The sequence below is a fragment of the Falco naumanni genome, chromosome 3 (genome assembly GCF_017639655.2).
Source record: "Falco naumanni isolate bFalNau1 chromosome 3, bFalNau1.pat, whole genome shotgun sequence".
NCBI lineage: Eukaryota > Metazoa > Chordata > Aves > Falconiformes > Falconidae > Falco > Falco naumanni.
In genome coordinates this window covers 86,310,239-86,333,374 of record NC_054056.1, presented here as the reverse complement: position 1 = coordinate 86,333,374, position 23,136 = coordinate 86,310,239, and the positions used below count along the sequence as shown (strand labels likewise).

General features: G+C 39.7%; 1 protein-coding gene across 3 annotated transcripts in view; it reads right to left on the bottom strand.

The window, feature by feature from the left end:
- RALYL (RALY RNA binding protein like) overlaps positions 1-17,850 on the bottom strand; it is a 403,990-nt gene extending 386,140 nt beyond the window's left edge. Inside the window, exons 1-2 of one of the 3 annotated variants that reach the window (XM_040588213.1) lie at positions 17,264-17,360; positions 16,269-16,355 (exon numbers count right to left, since the gene is read on the bottom strand). The gene's annotated coding sequence lies outside the window, so the exon portion shown is untranslated. Of the gene's footprint in view, positions 1-16,268; positions 16,356-17,263 lie in introns of all 3 variants that reach the window. The other 2 variants (XM_040588212.1, XM_040588214.1) reach the window with 2 other exon arrangements.
- Between the last annotated feature and the right edge of the window lie 5,286 nt (positions 17,851-23,136).

The following is a 23,136-nucleotide window of genomic DNA, read 5'->3' as shown; positions in this document are numbered from 1 at the left end:
GGGCCTGCACATGTGCCTGCACTGCAGATGTGTCTGTCCTCAGAAAAGAAGGCTGAGAAAAAGATTTTGGGGAAAAACATCACCTAAAAGGAGCCTAGAAACTAAGCGACAAAGTTCTTTCTCATTGCCTGCCTTCTGCTGTGTACAAGAAAACTTCCCATTGCTCATTTTCATGAATAAACATGATTTCATAAAATTAATTGATTTTATTAAGAATATTGTCTAAAACTAGAAAGAACTATGTAACTCCAAATACTTAAGCATTTTTTAACATGTTTTTGCAGGTTTGGATTATAACCCTTTTTTATGTACTATATACACAATATCACCACAATCCAAAATACTCTAACTTATAAACAGTTTTTATAGTAAGATGGGAAAAATTCCTTGTGTTGGGATTTGGCAAAGGACAAGTGTTTTACATTAATCAAAAGTCAGATGAAGGCAGCATTCCTCCAAGTCTTTATGGAAAAATAATTACAGAATGCTGGCTTAATTTATTTTGAAACAGGATTTCATTCTAAACTGCACCCTAAATGTTGTAATATTTTGGCTATGCCCGACATAAAATTTTGGAAGCCAAAGAGTGGCAATTGTTTATGTCCTTGTATAGCAGCCAGCTGAATCTAGAATCTCAAAAAAAGACCAGTTAGTTAAGTCTGACTTTAGTAGTTGGATGAGAATCTGACTACAGAAATCATCAATACTGATTTACAAGAATTCACGTTTTATCTTATCTGGTACTGCAGCAATTTTCAATATAGTATTGCAGAATAAGGTATTATGAAGGGAATTTGCCCCCAAGACACAACACTTGCAATTCAACTGCACAGTAATTTTTGCCCACAAAATATCGAGATATTATTTCTAGACAAACTGGTGAGTTGTAGGATTTGACCATACTTAATTATGCGATCATATGAAGCATAAACTTACAATATGAAACCTTAAAAGATGTACATCTTTGGTGGCTGGCAGGAGAGAAGTCCTTACCTGCACAACCAAAGGGAATCCTAACCAAAGCTAAAGGCCACATCACTCCCTGCTCCACCACAGACCTTATATGCTTTGCATCAGCTAGATAGAGATCAAAAATGCAAATGAAACTATGTATTTAAGCCAGACTATTCGCTCATGCAGTATCTTTCCATGAATTCATATCAACTAACATTCGGTTTCACTGAAAGAAAATTATTTCTTTTAGTCTTCCTTCTGAAAACAACTATCCTCCTTTATAATGATTCAGTTTTTGTCTAATACACTGTTCCTGAAAAAAACAAATTGACAGTCTGTGCTGTAAATAAACAGAAATTTATATCTTATCTTACGCCATATATCACACAAGATAAGATCATGTAAGATATAGGATGTCATATATATATATACACACACACACCATGGTATATGGGGGAACTTCAGCAGCTTGTCATAGATGTTCTTTAACTGTTGGAACATAACTATTTCCATGAAAGTCAGCTCATTTAAAAATAAAAATTAAGTGTATGTCTTTTTAAAATTTTGCCTACAAAATGGCTGTAAGATTTTTCTGGAGATTTCACTGTGATAATTTCCCTATTTGTTAACTTGGCTTTGATCTCTCTCTCTGTGTTCCACCTGCTCTGAAATATGCTGTTATTATTCTATTAATAAAGACCCAGTTTTGCCTCCATCCTTTTTTTTTTTTTTTTTTTTTTTTTTAGGTTGAGCTTTGTGAAAAGGTGTTGAGAAAGATAGTAACAAAAAAAGTCTCCAAGGGAAAGAACTATCTGGGGACTTATAAAAAGGATACAAGAACAATGATACCATATGTCAAGTATAACAGCAAGCTTATATGCAAAATATATAACGAGAGAAAAATTGTTAACAGTAAGAAAGAATATTTTTAAATTGATAAAGATATTTTCACTGATTGTTTTCAACATACTGCTGGTGAGACATTGTGACTGAATGAGTTCACAGAGGTAATGCATGCAAATACTTTAGATGTTTTCACAATGAAAAGAATTTAAATATTTACACTATGTCCGTTATTTTCAGAAAAAATAATTGCTGTTATTGAATACATACTCCAGTGCAGAATCCTGAGCACTCATGGTGGGTTGCAAGCTGCATATAAATCATGTGGTTTTGAGGTTGGAGCTCACCCTTCATTTTTTCCATAAGCTGCTAGTCTTGTTTCATGGCTGAGTTCTTAGGCACTTTGGCAACACAAATCAATCAAGTTTTCTTATGTTATCATTACTCAAATGATAAGCATTTGTAAAGCGTAAAGGCTTTAAAATTCTTAGATGCAATTTGACTAATAAAGTCAGTCCTTAAAGATATGTTACTGTTCTAAATGTAAATAGGTAAACATATATGGGAAGCTGAAGCTCACAAAAAACAGAGGACTTCCTCCCAGAGTTTCTGCTGGGATACAGATATGACCAAGGTTGAGTGGTCTGCTCTGTCCATTAAAGCATGCTTCTACTTTACAATCTTACTGGTTTACTTCCTCATACAATGGTGCAAATAGAAAATACAGGAAACTTCCAAATTTATAGCTTCAATAAGAAGCTACAAGGCAATGCTCCGAAACGATTTTCATAAATAACTGTATTTTTATGCTTTGACACATATTTCATAATGAAACTTCAAATATATGTGTCTAGACATGTAATCTCCCTCAATATAGTAAATATAGATTGTACACATACACATTCAAAAACCACTATATTGAAAAAAGTTAAGTAGGTCAGCAAAGTCCATGAATACAAAGTTAGGAAATGCCAGAATTTAGGAAATTAAAAACTCCTATCATCTGAAATTACTTTAGGAGCTTGATCTGAGCTGCCATACTGATCTAATAAAGTATTCCTAGTTCATCATCTTGCAGATAGACTGCAAATAAATATTTATCTACAGTATATATTAAGACTTTGTTTTTCTACAGAATATGAAGTTGCTGTTAATTGATATGATCATTAACAGGCATTATACTTACTTCATTTGCTAAGATAGTGTGACCTGTCCTGATATGTATTTAATTGTACAAGGTATCAATTTCTATATCAATTTATTAATATTGATAAACTATAGGCAGTATAGTTTATTCTTTCATAATTATTCTGATATTCTATGTATCCTACTAGAAAGTAGCCATTTTTCAGAATACAATTTTTTCCCTATTATTTACTACCAGCAGAAACAGAATAATGCACTAGCTGGATCTTGAGTTTGACCCAATGTATCAGCTCTTTTTTCTCTTTTAATATACCAAAAAAAGTATACACCAACTCATTTACTAGGAAAAACAACATTGTATTTTTTATATTAAATCAGATTTTTATTATGCCATCCTCAGAACCTCTGATTCAACAGGTACCAAACCATTTGTTCTTTTGAGTTAATACCCTGTTCCACATTTATATCAGAAACAGAGCCTACTGTACTGAAAACAGAAGCCTGATCTTGCTCCCAATGAAATCAACAGCAACATTGTTAATAGCCTTAATTACAAGGGAGTATCCTCAGATATAGTTATGTAGGTACACCTTCTACATATCATGGTATGCTCTGTACTATTCAAAATACACGAGACTGGGAAAGACAGACTTTTATAACAAAATATCATGCACAATTTCTTATCCTTTAATATAAAAATCAAACCAAGAAATTATGCCCTCAGATTAAACTGTTGTGGCGCAATCCAAATGGACTCAGGTCTAAAGTGCTGCAAAACTGCAAGTGAGCAGTACCTGGCTCCCAGTTTCCCTGTGGGCTCTGTCTTCCCACAAGTTACACATAGAAAGGTATGCATTTTATGTTCAAAGTGTACCTGGTGTGCCTTGCCCTTGACATATTTACTTAAAATATCTTTCATATATGAATTATCTTACTAATGATCATGGCAGCCTTCATTCAGCCTTGTTTCCACAATTCTGTTTTCTAGGCCAAATAGAGATTGCCATCATATACAGTAATCTACACTATACACACAGTAAACCTTCCATAAAGATGCTGAGGTCAGGTCTCTAACTCTATTTACCAGAGATGGTAAAAATTCTCTTGACTTTTGAAAGTACGTACTCTTGTTACTCTGTGTGAGCAGAAGTTAAAAGGCGAGTATCATAATTTGGAAATCTTGCTTTGAATTTCACAGATGAAGTCTAATACCAGAAGACTTAACGTAATTTATTTCAAAACTTACGTGTTACATGTAGCACCCAATAGCATGAGACATATTTTATATCACATTCCAGAGGTCACAATGTATTTAATTTGAAAGAGGCAGATAATAAACATTTGTAAAGAGCACTACCCTTTCAGAAAGGACCAAAGCTTTCAAAGTTTTCATTAGGAAGCTCCTAGCTTCAAAGGTGCCAACTCTATTACTCCACTTCTATAAAGATATTTTACTGATCCACTGCAAGGCTGTAAAACCTAATAGCGAACAGCTGGTTATAAAACAAATTGATGATTATGGATTATATTGTAGTTACATTTTGAAGTGAAATAGGAATTGCTATATGAAATTATTTTGTCACACTCTGAAAGAGAAGATAAAAGTTGCAAAGCAAACTACAAAGTTAAAATATTTGTGGCAAAGGCAATAGAATGGTAGGACTGAGAAAAGGCAACGGATCTGAGTCAGTCCAAGGAAGCGATCATCACTCCTGATTTGAAAAATATTTACTTCAGATCCATTTCAACAGCTCCTTCTTCATCTTAGTTGTGTGGACAGTCTTACTGACCTCTCCAACACCAGTGGCTTCAAAATATCTACTTACAAGAGCAAGAAAGTCACATGTCTCCCCTTGCCAAATGACTCCAAATTCTGAAGCATGAGATGCACTGCATTGCATTTCAACAGCAGCTGAGAGTGAGTTTCAAAGTGCGTAACTTTTGTTGTATTGTCAGCTAAAGTCACCTAAAGTTAAGACAGGCTTCCCTTAGCTGACCTTAAATAACATATAAGGCTGGAAAACATAGTCTGAATCTCGAAGAGATATGCAAATTGCCTGCACCAGTGCTACCTGCCTTAGAAAAAAATAAGCTCCACCTCAGACCATAAGGCCCAGGGACCTCTTCCAAGAAAACTGGCCCTTCAACAGACTCCAGGGAAGGGATATGCCAAACGCAGTTCCCTGGTTCCAGTAAGGGGATGGACATGATCTCTGCCAAGCGTGCCCTAGTGCATGCAGGAGCTCCTGTTCATCCTGTGGGACAGCCACAGCTCTCAGCATGGTTCTCCATGGAACCTGGGTACCCCACTGAGTTGTCCCATAGGGCTCCTTCAAGATGCCCACTTTTTATAGGGACTGCCCAGAGACTCAAAGTACAAAGTTCAGGGGGCTCCGAGTACCCTGCTGAGATCAGAAACCTACTACTCAAGCACGTGACTCAATTAAGCTGGGCACATATAATCAAAATCTAAATAAAGTGTAAGAACAATACATCGGGCGGACCTAAAAACCAGCTGAAATTTGAAGTTTCTAGTCAAGTAATGAGGCAACAGTCAGTTGCATCAGTTTACAGTGCATCTTTTAAGAAAATGTAAAATTGAGTTCTCCTAAACGTTAATAAAATTTAACATATCCTTAAACATAAAATCCCTGAAAGAAGTCATTGTTTTCTTGCAGTTTTATGTACTGTATTTTTATTTAATAACATGTTTGCATTTGACCTACTGTATTTAGATATGTATAATACCTAACAATTTTTTCTACAGTATTTTTGTAAAAAGTCTTTTTAGGATATAAATTTTATTTCAGTCTTTTGGACCTGATTGTTCTGCTCTGGACCTGTTCCACCAGCATCTGTAATGAATACCTGTTCCATCTGGAATCTGTTGAAATCTAACACCTTTTCTCACTTAATTACCATAATTGATTATAGTACGTAATAAGCAATTGGGAAATCTTAGTATTTGCCTTTTAAAGAATTAAGTCTACAAATTTGCAACGGGGCCTTGTTTTGCATTGGATTAGTGGCTACCCTCCTTTGGCTTTTCTGTATCAGCAGAAAATTATATATTGGTATAGGGGAGCCACAGGACCAATTTAAGCTCTAGATTTAGGAAATACCTTCTTAGAAAGACCAGTTACTGGATCTACCCTTCCTATTAACACTCCTAAAACAACCTTGCCAGGTGGAAGGGGTTCCTGGTGGGAAAGGCTGTGGAGAAGCAAGTACGTAATAAGGATCGAAAGGAGGTTTGGCCGAAGAGTCCCTCTAATCCGAGCACTCCTCCACCTCCACAGTGGCCACTGTTCCAGCTGGGAAAAGAAGGCCAGACACCAAGACCAAGCCAAATGCTGGGCTGGCAGGGTCCCTATTTCTTGTCTGACAGTCAGACTGCACAACAAAAAACAGGCTGCATTTTTCACTCTGGTAGGAGTATTTGGCCTACAAGCTGAATAGTACACTGCAAATTTCAAACTAACTAAAGAATTAGGAATAGTTTTTAATTTATACTCTTACTAAGATTATGAGGAGTAAAGGACCCCTGGAAGTAAAGCTTTGGAAGAAGGGAAGACGAAAAATAAGTAAATAAAGACCAGTATAAAATCTGCTTTGGTTTTAGATGAATAAAACTGAGAGTCGTGTGCATGCTGATTTAAAGGGCTCACCTTGAGTATAAAAGGAATGAGCAAACTACCCTTTTTTTTCATCTCACTCATGAAGTATGAAACCATTCCATACTTTCATAGTTAAAGCCATAAATATACTTTACTAGGAGGAAAATAACCCTACTTCAAGAACCAGTTACATGAACAGTGCCATGTTATTATTTATGAGAAGAGGGCTATATTTTGTTGTTTGCAAGACTTTAACTGTTCTGGTTTTGTTCTTTAATAAAAAATGGAAATGAGTAGTGAAATATCTGTAGTGCTGATGAAAGCTAAGGTGGTGGAGAGGGAGAGGGGCCTGAGCCTGAGGGGAGGTGAGGAGGAGCAGGGACTGCAAACACCCTCATCGTCCAGAGCCTTAACTGAACCACTGGGGATTTGCTTATCTCCATTTCTATGCTGTCCCTCCTCCTTCTCTTTCTACTCCTCTCCCCTCTTCCATCCCTTTCCTATTGTTTCCTTTTCTTTCATCCTTCTGAGCTGTGCCGACGCCAGGGGAGAGGTCCAGAGCAGGAGGGAAGGTCCAGCAAGTCTGAAATAAAACAAATTACAAATAAAAGATAAAAAGGATCCAGAAATTCAAAAGAACACCCCCAACATTTTAAAATACACTTTTCTTTGTTTGTCACTGCAGACCAGCATGACATGCGTCTCTATGGCAGTGCTGATTTTGATCTTAAAAGATCTGAAAGTGAAAAGAAGCCAGTCTTAGTCTGATCATGATCAATATTTAGAACATTCATTAATATTTGTGATCAAGCATCAAGAATTTCTGAACCCATTTTAAAATTCCTGAGATTAAACGTCACACTATATAGGATGTTAATTTGTAAATTAAATAAATAAATAAATAAAAATGTAGCATTCTTGAAATAGCTTATTTCCTTAAACTAAACTGTAATTATTTTTCTTCTAATGTCTTCTCTCGCATGTCCCTGAACACGTATTCCCCGTTCAGGTTCCCTGGACCACCTGCTCACCCACAGCAGCTGGCAAAGTCAGACGCAGTGACGACACAGGTTGGCTTATATGCCCTACTCTCCTGAGGAAATTCAGTTGTGCTCAGGTATGTCCTGACAACCTATGTTTATGAGGCCTTTATATCTCTTTGACAACACTGTGCTCCTAACTCTGAGCCAAGACACGAGCGAAGAAGGGAATGTTATGGTGCATAAATGAAACAGGGGAAAGAAGCAAAAACTTCATGAAGTCTTTTATCCTTGTAAATCTGTTTTACGTGAATATTGCTCCGACAAGGTATTTGTGAGGGACAGTACAAAAACCTGAGGCAGAAATACAGATACACTGCCAGGAACAAGGATGAAGACCAAGAGATGGTGAAGTGTGTAACATGACGCAGTAGCTGCAGCTAACAGTTTATAGTCTCCAGAGCATATTACTGTGCTGCTTTGAAACAGATATTTCAAAGTGCTGAGAACTCCAACTTTTTACGACTCTTCTCAATTCTGACAAGTCTGTAAGTTTGCCAAATCTGTACAAATGATTATAATGCGGCTGTTAGAGCCCACAGTTAGTTGCATCTTACTTTTCCATGGTAGTAACACTATGGTATTTGGGCAATTAACTCTTACTACGCTGAGTTTTGTGCTTATTCCCGTTATACCAAATGGTTCATTTCTAATTTGGATTCAGCTTTTGTTCAGTTTCATACTATGCTCTCAGTGGAAAATCATGGCCTATACGAGCAGCTTAAAAACATTTGCACAGGCACTCAGATAATGCTGCTCTGAGAATAAGACAAAACCTATGGTAGAAACATGTACACTATGTTCACATATTTCAGTACCTGTACAAAATCTTACAGAAATACCAAACATACTGAAATACACAACATAATTCATAATTTGTGGAAAAGAGGATATCATAGCATACCAGGCACTGGCACAAATTGTCCAGTGCTTTTGCATCCTGCTACTCACAACAACATGGGACAGATCTAAGACAAGTCACTGAAATAAACTTCGTCTAAGAGCTGATTTATACCGAAGTTAACATTCAGTCTTCTAAAATTCCAATCTTCTCTAGAAAATTACCTGAGACAAGGAAAGATAAAATCTATCTGGATAGTCAAAAATACAGGTTTTACTGGTATCTTTTATAACAAGCATGTATGCAAGGATATTAGTGGCATGCCATCAATAGTTAAATACTTAACCAATGTTGCCTGGACGACCTCAGTTCACAAACTATTATTTTGCCTTTTTGTTTTTCAAAAAGCCTTTTTCAGAGGCACCTAGAACTTTCAACTTCAGGTGTTCTGCTGTTTCTTCAGCTACTAATGATTTTTTAACACTGTGACTATATATATACATTAATTTACATATGCAAAGTGCAAGTAGCGGATTCTGTTGCCACTCACATAATCCTTAACTTTTGATTATTTTCAGAGGTTTCTCAAATGAGGTCCATGACTGTACCAAACAGCTCGAGTCCCTGCATTTTAGAATTTGACTCTGTGTTGAGAACTCACTGAAGGATCAGGTTGTAGGGACCACATTATGAACAGTCAGAAAACTGGGTGAAGCAATGGAAAAAGGTGTGAAATCTTGCCCCAACAGAAATCTTTGGGAATTTTCTCATAGTCCAGAACTGATTCAAAGTGTTTAGAAGGAAACTTGCATTTCTGTCAAAAAATTACTGCAGAAGTTGAAAAAAAATTAAAGTAAAAAACTTATAGCCATGAAGATTCTAGGTCAAATAATGTTTTCAACCAAATATTTACTTAAGAAAATACTATTTCAACAGATTAGGGGGTGGGGCGGGTGGGTAGTGGCCATGAGACTCATCTCCTCTAACTCCCTCCATTAAAAAGTTAGGAATCTAGTTTAAACGCCCCATCTAGGTTGTGTCTCATCAGTGAAGAGAGAAGCGTTTTAGGAAGGTTGTTCATCTCAGCTATCCATAGATGCCTCTCTTGCGATGTAATCTGTAATTCTCTGGAGGTGTCTATATATCTCCATTGACTACGAAGCCTTGAGCGACTGCGTTAGACTTCAATGACTAACTTTTAGATGGCTAAAATGATGACTAGCTTAGCTCTGAAAACCTATTTTTTAAACAGCAAGGTTAAGTGAGATGAATTGAGCCTTTTCTGTGAATCACTTTATCAAAAATCTACAGGAAAAAAAATGTTTTGACATAAAATTTTGTCCAGCATATGTATTACTGATTTTAATAGGACCAGGGTTCAATTCTGCACCTTTCTGTTTCAACATCACTCAACAGAGCAGGGTACATGCTGATGAATGGTAACACAGTATACTTTTCTCATAAAATAATAAACAATAAAACCAGCATCAATCTCATGATGAACTATCACCCTAAAGTAAAAGCAACATAATGTCAACATTCAAAGGTAGTTTATTTTGTCATTGTGCATAATTTACATTAATCGTCTACAACTTACAAGTGCACAGCCACCTAACAGAAGCACGCTAACCCCTTCAGAGCCAATCTTGGAGTTGTCCCATTTACAGAACTCCCATTTAACTGAAAGTTGTATATGCAGGAAGAAAACATAATTTTATCCTCCTCCTTCTGCAATTTGAAATAAAGAGTGGATGTGAATTTATACAGTAGAGACTACATTGGAAAACTGACCTACTGTGCAAAATCTCAAGTGTTGGGTTTTACCCTTTGAAATCAGTAGCAAATACAAGACAAGAAATGCGATAGTAGCACTGATATTTTTGTTACTTAGAACACAGTATAATTAATCCTTTTACAGGTACCCAAACAGGAAATTTTGTTTTAATTATGCCTTCAGGGTGTCTGTTTCAGACACCGCATGACTGTTTGCACAGCACGTTTTAAAATGTTTATTGGGTAAAGAATCTTATGGCAATATCTTGTAACTAGGTAGAATTCCCTTTCTTTTATAAAAAGTAACTCTGCATTATGGATCAAGCTCAGAAGCATGATGCTACAATTACTAAAAGCACAGCGTAAAAGCCAGTGAGTTACTATAACTCCCTCTAACAAGAAGAAGAGCTGTTAGCAACCCTTGACTGCAAGCTTGGTGTGCAAAAATGCACAAAACTGTCTTTGTTACATTCATGCATTTTATTCATTCATCTTGTTCTAATAAAGAGGATGCCTGGGATAGTGCAAACATTTTAGTATTTCTGAACTCCATCACAACACAACCAAACAGAAAGAAGGACCAGCATTGTCAATATGGTGCAAATATAATTCTTTGCTGCTCAAACTCCAGTTCTTAGGTCAGCCTAAAGATACTGCATGCAAGGTATACATGCACAGTGCTTGTCCTGAATCATAAAGTTACCACTATTTAATAAGATGTGTCTTGTACCTATTTGACATAGATGCTGTTTAGCTTCTATACAAAAATCTCAGCAAAAATGGAGCCAACTTTTTACTGAATGAACTGTACTGGTGCAATATTTTTCCAAAGAAAAAATCTAGCCTTGCTTCAGTCAGGTGAAGAATCCCATTAATATTTGATTTGTGCAAGATAGCCCCTTTTTGTTGACCCTGCACAACACAAAGCACATGCCTGACTCAAGGGAGAATCTTGACAAAAGCAACCAATATGACTGAGCAGGCTGAAATAAAGGCGGCTGTTGGTATGGGGCACAGTTGGAAGACTGGGACCTGACTTTCACCAAGTCATGTAACAACTAGCAAGGTCCAATAATTATCATTAGATCCTTTATGGGGTTTTTTTTGTTCTTTAAGTAATAATAATGGTCTGTACTGCGTTCTATAAGCTACGGCTGTCCAAGGGATTGTAAGCAGTTCTCAGAGGACCACAGAATTGCCTGTGCAAAGTCTCAGCTGTTTTCAGAGCTCCACATTGACTTGGTTGCTCAGAGACTGCATGTCAGTAAAGGCAATAATCGCTGCTATCAGAAGGCCACCTGGGAAGGGCCACTGATGTAAACCAAATTTAACCAGAGATTTGGGTATTTTAGGAGACAGACTCATGCATGTGCAAAGGAAAAATAAAGAGCCTGATGAGCATCATTCATACTCCACCATGTTCACACCCACTGTTGGTCATCACTCATATGAAATCCACCTCTGCTTCTTCAAACCTCTACCAGCCAAGTCAAAGTAGAAATTATTTTTTACTACATAACCATGAAGGAGCTACACCAGAGCAAGAAATTCTTCCTGAAACTGAAATGCAGTTGCAGAATGGTTGAGCCCTGACATCCTGGCAGGCTAGCTGACACCCAGGGAGCCTGGGCTGGATGCTGGGGAGGCACATGGAGGAGTACCACAGAGGCAATTCATCTGTAGCTTTTGTCAAGAGGCAGTAGATAATATTGGTGTATATAAATTTACTACACAGAGAAAGTTAAACTGTTCATTCTTAAACAATTCTGTTGGTTAAACCCTAAAAGAAAGTTAATTAATGTATGATTTCTGTTAACTCTCTATCACACTAAAAACATCTGTAAAAATATCTATCTATATGACTCCATCTATTCGTCTACCTATCTTTTTATCCCAGAATATCACAACGATACAAACAAATTAATTGTATTCATAGTAAGTAACCTGAGATTTACTTAGTAATTTGAAGGTCTACTTGATTGTTTGTTTTAATTGGTGGCAGATGATGCATTGAGATAGAAAATCACATTTACTTGTGCCAAAAATAAACTTTCTCATAAAATACTTCCAAAATCATGGTATAAATGCTTTTGAAGGATTAAGCACATTATAGAGATTACAGTGTCATTTTGAAATAGGAAAGAGCAAAGATAAGAAAAAAAGTGGTACAAATTATTCTAATGTGTGATGTGCAAAACAATAATCTTCAAGCCATGTTAGTCTGGTAATTGTTCAAAGACCATAAATTAATATTGGTACCTTAACAAAGGTGAAAACGTTACACTGTAATCTTCACATCATTTAAAAGTAGCATTTTGTTTTCTTCTGTCAGTCTGCATCCAAGTTTAAGGATGCTGCAAACTGGATAACTATGTAGATGGTGTCACAAATTACATAAGTTTTCATCAGGAAATAGTCACCTTTAGCCTTCTGATCAGAAATTCTGTAAGTAGTTAAAACATAAAGGATTCAGCTCCAGAATTTGACAGAGCACCGCATCCTCTAAGAAGACCAAGGGAAATTAAAAACGTTAATCGAAGAGCAGACCTATCAGTCTTTACAATCCTACACTTTAAACACTATTAAGCTTTTTAATGTTTTTATCTCTTTAAACCCACAATGCAGGGAATGAAGACAGTAGGAAAAATTACACTGTAAAAGAGAAATAAACTGCTTTTAGAATAATGCTTTAGAAGACTAGAAAGCTAAGATATAAGCAACCTGGGAAGAAACTAATAAGGAAAAGATATTTTATAAAGCATTTCAGCCAACTTTCATGTTTATTCCTGATAGAAGACAGCCCCTGATACAGCATTGGCTCAAGCTCATTCAGGTTCCCCCAGCCGGTATGAATACAAAATACTAAAACAATAAGTAGAAGATTCTTGGGAGTTTAAAAATCAGTTGTAGCAGGAGGAATTCCTGGGAGTCCTTTGCTGTTACGTTCTAGTCAGAGAAATTCAGATCACTTAGGGGGAGTGAAGGGAAGGTCTGCAGGGCACAAAGCCTGTTTCACCAGAAGAAGGCACGTCCACCAGTGCAGCTCCAGGTGGAAACATTCAGGCTGATGTAAGAGCCAGAAACAGGACCGCCATGTTCGCAGCTGAAAGCAGAACAGACCAACGTGGGTGGAAGAGGATTTGAATGCAGCTGCCCTGCTTCTGCTGCAGTATGACTTTGGTCACAGCCAGTCCCAACATCCCTTCCCAGCACTGGCTGCACCGTAGGGAACCTCTCCCCAGCAAACCCAGCAAACGTAAGCAAAAGGGGGCTGTGATTGCTGTCTAGAAATATACTCTGAAGAGGAGCAGAGACATGGTGAAGGAATCTTACTGATTAGGGACTGCACTGGCACAAAAATAAAGGAACGTAAACTCTCTGAGAATAAATATAGGACAGGTATGAGGCTTCCAACAGCCAAAGAGTGAGGCTGTGCCCCAGCCTTTGAAGAGGTGCAGTGGGAGTGACGTCCCAGCTAAATGTAAACTGGAGCTTTCTGAATCTGAACAAAACAAGACGACCAGCCTAGCATCAAAGCAAAATGGAGCTGATCATTCCACAGGCCTCCATAGTCCTATCTCCTGTATAGAAAAATGTGAGCAGATACGCTTCTGTTCAGGCCACTACAGTGTCTTTATGCAAAAGCGTTCTAGGCACTACTCAGTTAGTAACTTCTGTTCACCTGTTCGTTTTTATTTGCAAATAAGTATAGCATCTCATACTAAATACAAGAAATAGAATTATATTATCACTTGTAGAAACAATGCTGCAATTCTTAGGCAAAATTTGTACTTATCGCAAAGGTACAAAAGGACAATTGTCTTTTACACTAACTATGGCTTTCCAAACATGCTTTCAACAGTGTTAGTCATAGCATAACTATGGAAACACTAAGCTGGATTCCACCAACCCAAATCCTACTGTGCCCACATTCTGCAGGAGGCAGAGGTATCCTCTTTCAAAATTAGCTCCTTTATTCCTATTTTAAAGTCCCTATGCTGCTTGATACATATGAAATCATATAACTTCAGACTGCTGCAAATGAAATGTGTGTATATTAATTACCATGCTACTCAGACAACAGGCGCTTTGTAGATGAAATCTGGGTGCTGAAAATAGTGCATTCCTAAAACTTTCTTTCTCAGACTCCAAGACAGAACTAAATGAGCAGGAATTAGATCTTCAGTCAGCAACTATCTGTACAAAATTACTCATACAACACACCTGCAATATTAAAGAAAGGACGAAAGGAATACCATTCTGGAAACTGCTAGCCTAGTTACTTTCTTTCAGTACTTTAGCAATATCAAAAATATTTTGCTTACTGGCAGTTCCACATAATGTAAAGAAAAACTTTAAATTAAAAATAAGGAGGGATGGAAATAAAAACGGTGGTGGAGGATAAAGTTTCATTCACTCTGGTATTTTAATGGCTTGCTTTCAAACCAAATCATGAAAAAATAAGCAGGCTGAGCCTTCTTAAAACGTGGAATATTGACCCAACAGATCTTAACTATTTCAGAGAAGTCATCATAATCTATCATGCAAATATCTAGACCATTTTTTTAGACACATGGATTATTGACCCTGATATACTTCCAAACGTATTCCATTATTTATGCATGGCTTCTGCTTTGACATATGTGCTAAATATTTTTATTACATTCAAGCTGGAAAAGGCCACTGTAAATATATAATAGATATGTTTCTACAAAGACAAATGAATTTAGGTATTTTTCAACATGACTAATTGCACAAGAGAAAGCTGAAGACTTAAACACATTTCTACTTTAAAGGAAGATGATAAGTTACAAGAATGTAAATATAAGTGTTAGAAGCCTCAAACTTCTAAATGCATTTGTAGACTTATGAATTGTATTTGCTTATATGCCAGTAAGAAAATAAATATATCCCCTGTAACTTTAGTTTTCACATCTGAATATACAGCATACCCTTAGTCAGTTATAGATCCCTAAAAGCTGTTTATATAAAATACATTAAGCAATCCCATCACAACAAAGTAAGCAACAGAGAACACTGCAGATCCCAGCATTAAGCACTTCAACTTGAGCATAACATTGCACTGTATGTCTTGGGGGGGGGGGGGGGGGGGGGGGGGGGGGGGCGGGGCGCAACACGAAAAAAAACCACCCAAAACCTGTCATCTGAAAAAATCTTTCCAAATTGTATTTTAGAGAACCAATATCCTGTCTCCATACCAGGGGCAGCCTCTGTTAAGCATTTAAGTGCTCTCCATGAAAAGTAACAGTTTCCTCTCCAATCCTGAACTCTCAGTGACCGTCACGGAAAGTAAGTGTTTCCCATTCCCTGTCAGCCAGTGGCATTAATAACCATCAACACAAAACGAAACACCTCCAGGCAAATATCTGCTTCTGATTAATCTCCATCCCAATGAATTAAATTCATAAGAGGCAACCTGCTGCCTTGTTTACGCCTTTTTAATATGAGGAGCAGAAGTTGGATATAAGGGTTTTGCTGCCCTTAGGGCTACGAAATATGCCTGGCGTGGCAGTGAGCCAGCTCTCCGAGGGAGCCTCCTTTGCTGTTTCTCTCATAGATATTTTCTAATGGATAATTTTTAAACAGACACACACAAACACACCAGTCACCACAATACATGGCCAGGAGTCCTGCTTTTGTCTAAAGTCTTACAAGTATTTGTACTCATAAGGAGGATCTCAAGGTTTCATCCAGTTTCGGTTTGGTTATTTTTCTTTTTTTTCTTTTTAAATGGGAAGGCAGGGGGGAGGCGCGGGGGTTCTGATTAATTTTTTTTTTTCCCCAGCTGCCTTTCCCCTATACAGCACAGCACATAAAAAACCTCTCTTCAGCTTAAACCGACCTAGGCTCAATTAGTGCAACATTTTGCACACATCCAAGCAATCACAAGGCAGAGGTATTTAGTTCAGTCGTCATGTGTATTACACAGAAACCTTTAGTTAGGGGTGGAAAGAGATTTCTTACAAGAAAAAAAAAAAATCTCTCACAATGTAATTTACACAGCGTGGAAACGCCTACAAGGAGATGAAGTACCTGCACTGGGGAGATGTTCAGTTGTTCACTTCATCTTCCGTTGACAAGGAAACCAAACCGCACTTCATTCTCCAGGAAAACCTTCCACTGCCATCATTTGAAAATGTATTTATTTGTATATATGTATATATCTATCATCATCATCATGATAATAATAACCATCATAAAATACTGCTGGCAAAAGCATAAAAAAGTCAAGGTGCAAAATTTGCAAAAGTAAGGATCATCTCTTTAGCTTTCTGTTTTGCTTTGTTATCTTTAAGGAGGAAAAAAAGTATTTAAAAATGATAACCATAACACGCTGCAAGAAAAGTTTCACATTATAAACAGGCATCAAAAACTGAAAAAGAAGAAAAAGAAAAAAAACAAACCCTGATGATTGCACTGAGTGTCAAAAAAAAAAAAAAAAAAGAAACAATAACAAAAATAATAAAATTAACATCTTGCTCTGTGGCTTCCACCAGAATTGCAAGATTACAAACTCTGTGTAAACACTGCTGTAAAATGAATTTACAATTCCCATCTCTTTACGAAAAAAAAACCCTTAAAAAACACCCAAAAATAAAAAATAAAGCACCACCAGAGAAAATCCTCTGCAAAAAGAGTTAGAAACATGCCTTTTCTCTTATCTTTGAAAAATAAGCATCATATTTCACATTGCTTTTCCGTGCCACAACAAAACCAGTTGCATATATAGATATATAGCTACTAAATGTATATCAGTTGTTGCTGGACTGGCAAGTCCGTATTATTAATATTATCATTTTTCATTCCCAGTGACTCCCGGCCCCAGCAGCACCTTTTGCTCACAGTTTAGTAACCATCGCATGCTAGGAAAAAAAACTTGTCATCAGCAAGAGATCAAATCCATTTAAACAATAATCAAAGAGGAAGAAAAAAAAAGAAGAAAAAAAAACAAAAAAAAAAAAACCAAAAGGAAGGAAAAAAACAGGACAAAAAAAGGAGGACAAGAATGTCAGCGGAAAGGTACTCACCGAGCGGGAGTAAAAGGGAGGAATAAAAATGAGAGTTACTATAAAATACAGTATGGCGGTGGAAGAAGGAATGAGGCGCTTTTTTTTTTCTCTCCTCTCTAGTCTCTGCCTCCGGCAACCGCCACGTGATCCGGAGCCGGGCGGACTCGCAGCCGGGAGGGCGCAGCGGCGGCGCCGGGCGCGGGCGCGGACCCAGCCCGGACCCAGCGCGCCCCGAGCCCGCCGCAGCCGCCCGGCTCCCGCCGCAGCCCTGCGCTCCGCACCGCACCCGCACCGCGCCGCGCCGCGGCGGCCGCCCGGCCTCGGCAGGTGCCGCTCGCACACGCGCTCGCACGCACGCACTCAGGCGGGCACACACATACTCACACCGAGGCGCGGGCACGCAGCCGGCTGCGCGGGCGAGGTGCGGAGGCGGGCGCGTCTTGCGCGGCAGCGCAACTTGCCGGCGCTGCGCGAAGTTGCCGCCCGGCGCCGCCCGCCAGCCTGTTGCCCTCCGGCCGCGGCGGCGCCGCCGCCCTCTGCCCCGCCGGCCCCGCCGGTGCGGCGCCGCTCGCCCCCAGCGCCGGGTGGAGCGCGGAGCGGGGACGGGGTTTGCTCGGGGGGTGTGTGTGAGTGCCGTGCCCCGGCGGCGGCCCCGGTCCGGCGCCAGGCTCCGCGGTGTGTGCGCTGGCGTTACTCCTCGGCGGGGGAGGGGGGGGGGAGCTGTGCACCCACACGTAAGGGGGGAGCCCCACCGCCCAGCTCGCCGCCTGCGCGGGGCTGCCCGCCCGGCCCGGTTCCCTGCGTGGGGCGCCCCTCCCGCACCGCTGGCGGGCAGGCACCGAGGGGTACCCCTGCTGCCGCCCCAGCTCAGGGTTTGTGCGCTGGGGCAGCGCTCCGACCGTTGCAGCTGCGGGGGAGGGGGGGCGCGCACGGGGGTTCCCTCGCTGCCACTCGCGCTCGGGGTGTCTCCGTGCCCCGCACTGGGGCTGCGGTTGCGGTGCCCCCCGGCCGTGCCTGAGCGGCGCCTCGGCGCCTCCCGGCCTGCGGCTCACGGTTCGCACATGCCGCCGCGGGGCGCAGGGCAGGTACCGGCGGTCCCACCTACGGGTTGTTTTTGTTTCGTGGCCTCTGCCCCGCTGGCTGTCCCTCCATGCGGGCCTCCGGCGGCTTCCCGTAACAAAGTTACTGCCCCAGGTGGGAAGGAAGCGAGCGCGTTCGGAGGGGTCCCTCCCTGGGCGGGCGCGCCCCAGCCCGAGCAGCGGGGCACTGGGCGGGGGGCTCGGCGGCGGGGGGGCACGCGTGGGCACCCTCCCACGGCACCGCAGGCGACGCAGCCTCCCATCACCGCCATGGAAGCGCTCGGCGTTGGGCCCCTGCGCGCAGGGGAGCGGCCCTGGGGCAGCGCTGCGGCTGTCCGGGTGGCAGCTCTGTGCCTTTGCCTGTGACAGACAAGAAATATAGGGGAGCCGGCTGCGTGCTACTGTTGCTGAGTTTCCCCAAGACGCTGGCTTCTCCCTTTCCGGCTCTCCTCGCTTGCCTCCTTATTAACTAACGCGGCAGCGGCAGAGCGCAGCGGCTGGGCCGAGAGCAGCTTCGCTCCAGCTCCAGCCCCAGCCCCAGCCCCAGCCCAACCAGCCCTGCACGCAGCTCCACCAGGCCCTGCCAGCAACACGCGTGTCCTCACTCCGCTGGCCCCCAAAATGTTCACGGCTAACAGTCTCCCCCAAAACATACTTAATTACTGCTTCAGCAGTAGAGGGAAGAGCAGGCAGAGACATCTGTGTGAGATAAATTAACGGAGGAATACAAGTGTGCATCTGTAAACCAGGTACTGTGATGGAGGGAGCAATCTAGGCAATACTCCTCTGCTCCCTCCCCCCTTCTTCTTCCTCAGTCTTTTTTTTTTTACAACCCCTCTCTTTTCATCCAGGTCAGGAGGCAGGACATACAGTCGAGTTATTACTCTATAAAAATTACTCTGGCCAGTAAGAGGATGCCCTGCTATATAAAAGACTGGTGAGGGCACCAGCTTGCCTTCTTCACATCCTCACACAAAGCTTTTTCCCTTGCCCTGACCATTTCTTTCTTTCTTTCCCGTCCTGTATCTCTTCCCCAGTGTTTCCAGAAAATGAAAAGAAATGCTCCCTTTCTTCTTTTCTCTCAACTTTTATGAAGTATAAAAAGAACACTGGCCAAAGTTGGTTTTGGTGTTTTTATATATATATGTATATATATATATATATATATATATATATATATATATAAAAGAGTTATACTTTCTTGCTTGCTTTTTATTTTGGCACTGAGGTTTTTCTGGCATTTCATGCTGCTAAGTTTGGCTCTCAGGAGTAGAGCTGTACATCTGAGCAGGGTTAAAACAAACAAACACACACAAAAAAAGGAAGTCCTTAAAGATACAGAAATCTACAAGAAATTGAAATGTTTGGTGTGAAAACTAACCAACTGAATTGTACAATGTTTTACATACATATGACAGTGAACTCAATCATATTGTCGTGACGGCATCACAAACTATCACGTCTTAGAGGTTCCAGGTGTGGGAGATGTATTTCCTTGAGGGGTACACTCTGGTTTTGAATAGCATTAGGTACTGCACACAGAAGCACAGTTCAGTGGCTGAGGTGTTTTCTAAATGGTATTTAATATCAAAATATGTGTGCAGAATCGAGACGTAAATGACAGTCCTATTTTGTTGTTGCTTTTCAGTTTTCATTATTGTTTATGTAATTCTGAGCACATATGTCTTACTGAAATAACAACAAAAAGTTAAAGGATGGTGTTTTAATGATCCAAAGTTGTATAATAGATCTGACTTGTGAATTTGGATCATATTGACACATACATACGGAACTGCATACATGCATTTTGGACAATATATTTTATCTATTATTTACTCAGTAGATTCCAAGAACTACTAGGTAGGTAAACATGTAAATATGTTTTCCCTTTCAATGCATAGATATTGACTTGTTATATAGAAAGTGAGTTAAAAAATCCTTATGATACATTGAGTAAATTTGGATGTAAACACTTAAAGGTGCAGGGCTTGGGGGTGGCTTGAAGTCCCAGGAGCAGTGCAGTGAGCTGTTCAGATCAGGTCTAGGGACAGAGCTGAGGGGGATTCAGGCTCAGAAATGTGACAAAATCACTTCCCACTATAGTCATTGTCAGTATTGTGAAGATGAACCGGTTCCTAAGGACTTTGGTTTACCTAAGGAATCACCAACCTGTGGTTTTGTTACTTTCTGCTTACAATCCATTAAGGTGAAGTAAGCATTAGGGAGTAAGAGTTGCAAGAAGTTTGGCAAGGATGTATGTTTGGAATAGGTTACAAGCAAGCAAGAGCTTGGGAGAATGCTGTTTTCACAGAATCCCAGAAAGCCTTTGTTCATCAGGGTCTACTTTCTGGCTACTCCTGCTGGAAGTTTCCTCCAAGAGCAGTTGTACACTTGATGCTGAACCAAAATGAGGGAAAGTTCAGCACATTGCATGCATTATAGCTTGGTTATGCACAGTGCTCAACAAAATATGCAGCAAAAGAATGCAGTTGAAAAAAAAGGAATAGGAGCATTACTTAGATCACTTCCAGGGCATAACTGTTCATGTGCAACCTAATGCATGCAAAGTGTCTGCTGGCGGTTTCTTAGGCTTTCCATTTTTCCTTCTGCAGGACAGCAGCTGAGCTCCATTGCGACATGGCTAAGAGTTATCCTTAAAAGTAACCGAGAATTCTGGGCAGAAAGTGTATGAACCAGCACTTTTGTACCTCTGCCTTGACTACCAGCACAGAGATGCTTCCTAAGGTTCCCAAAACATTGTACTTCACAGCGAGTGCTCTGTAGCTTGTGCTGGGCTCACTATTCTTGTTAGTCATGTCATACAATCCCAATATTTCACATCCCTTTCCTGCATCTCTGAAGTACCACTCCCTTCCCTCCTCCCACCCCGCTACAGGAGCAGAAATAAGTTACGCTAAGATTAACTCGTTGCCTATAATCTGTTTTTCTTGATTGCATTTAAACATCTATGCTCTCAGCACAGGGCTGATGCTGTATAATACACCTTGCTTAGGCAATTTCTTCCCTTTCTACTGATGTTAGTATGGGAGAAACACACACTTTTGTTTACATCACTTTCACTGCACTTACACTTTCCTAAAATAAAGAACCTTGTCTTTGCAGGCAGTAAGCAATTAGTTGGAGTCCAGCACTAACATACTGGATTTGCACAGATCTGTCAGCATGACTCAGCAGCCTGCAAGCCTCAGCTCAAGTTCCAAAGAGTTACTAGCGTCTCCTATTGCACTGGCAGAAGACAGCTAAACCAATACCAGATGCAAAAATAACAACTGTAATCATAGCAGTAATTGTAAAATAACCCTGCTTTAATGGCTATTTTATATGTAATCCCTTCGAGACCATCAGTATAACTATAGGCTTGTAGGGTTCTGGTTGTTTTTGGTTTTTTTATTTCTTTGTACATGTTGTATGTATTTACCATGATAGCAGGAAAGGGAGAATTAGTTGACTGGCAATAAATGCTAAATGAAAGAATTACTTGAAGTTGGCCAAGGTTGTTAAAGGAAGAGACAATTCTGCATTTTTCAAACTTTTAAATTAAGACAGAGTTAGGTATCATCATTTAAATCCATTTATGTCTTGGTTTTGTTTTGATTAATTTGCTATACCTTAGAGAATATCAAACTAAACTACCCCACATTTTTAAAATCAACTCCATTCCATGTTGATAAATATGGGATATTACTTTAGACTGAAAAGTATTTTTGAAAGACTTTTCCTTCATCTATTTTTGACTGCATGTTATCATTGTTGTTCTTGCTTTCTTTCTACAGAATCATTAATGTTCACAAAATTCTGCAGGTTTTTTTTCCTTCTACTTGTCTTACGGTGCTCTTAAGACTGTATTTATCTATATAGTGAAGCTAACTCACTTCTATTACCACCTTTTCAGTTGAAATTTTCAAGTGGCAGAGCACAATGCAAGTAAAAATCTGGTAATAAATGACAGAAGACATAAAAGCAAGGCAGCTCTTTTTAAAAGAGGGCAAATAAAGTACCTGAATGTTGTACCCACTGTGTAGGGGAATGGAATAAAAAATAGGAAATCTTCAACATTTTTGTGGTACCCTTTTTAACTGTTTGGTCAGGTTAGACATTTTGCGAGAGGGAAGAGTTTTTAACTATTGAATGCTTTGTACTCTGGAAAGTTTGATCTTTCAACCATTGTGTACCATGTTTTTTGAAACAATCATGATCAGAGCAAACAGCATACAACAAGCTTTATGTCCTCAAAATTACTGTTTTCATATGCTATTTTATTCATAGAAACCAAAAGTGACGTGAGAATCTTGTGTACCCCAAACATATTCCCAGTTTCAAAATTGTTGCCTTTTTCTCTTCTTGAAAGGGTTAATTAACAAGTACAATTTATGATGAGCATGTTGTGGTTTGTGAGTTTTGTAATAAATAAGTCTGTGAACAGTGTGAGATAAGGCAGCTTATGATCAAATTCATTGGTCTGCACCATCTGTTCTTATGCATTAATTTTCTATATGATAATCTTTCCATAGAAAGAGAATTCAGAATATACTTTCAGGGCTTTTGTGTGTGTGTGTGTGTTTTTGTGTTGTTGTTTTTTTTTTTTTTAATTGTGGTATATCAGCCAGAATTAAATGATGGCTGGTGGCTGGCACTTACGGTTGAATGTAACAACACTGAAAGCTGAGAGGCCACATTTACAGGGTTAATCAGACATGACACTGGAAAGTATGCCTTTGCAAGGACAAGTAGTCAAGAAGAAAAGACTATGTGGGCTGGAAGATTAAAAAGAGAGAGGAAAAAAAGAACATT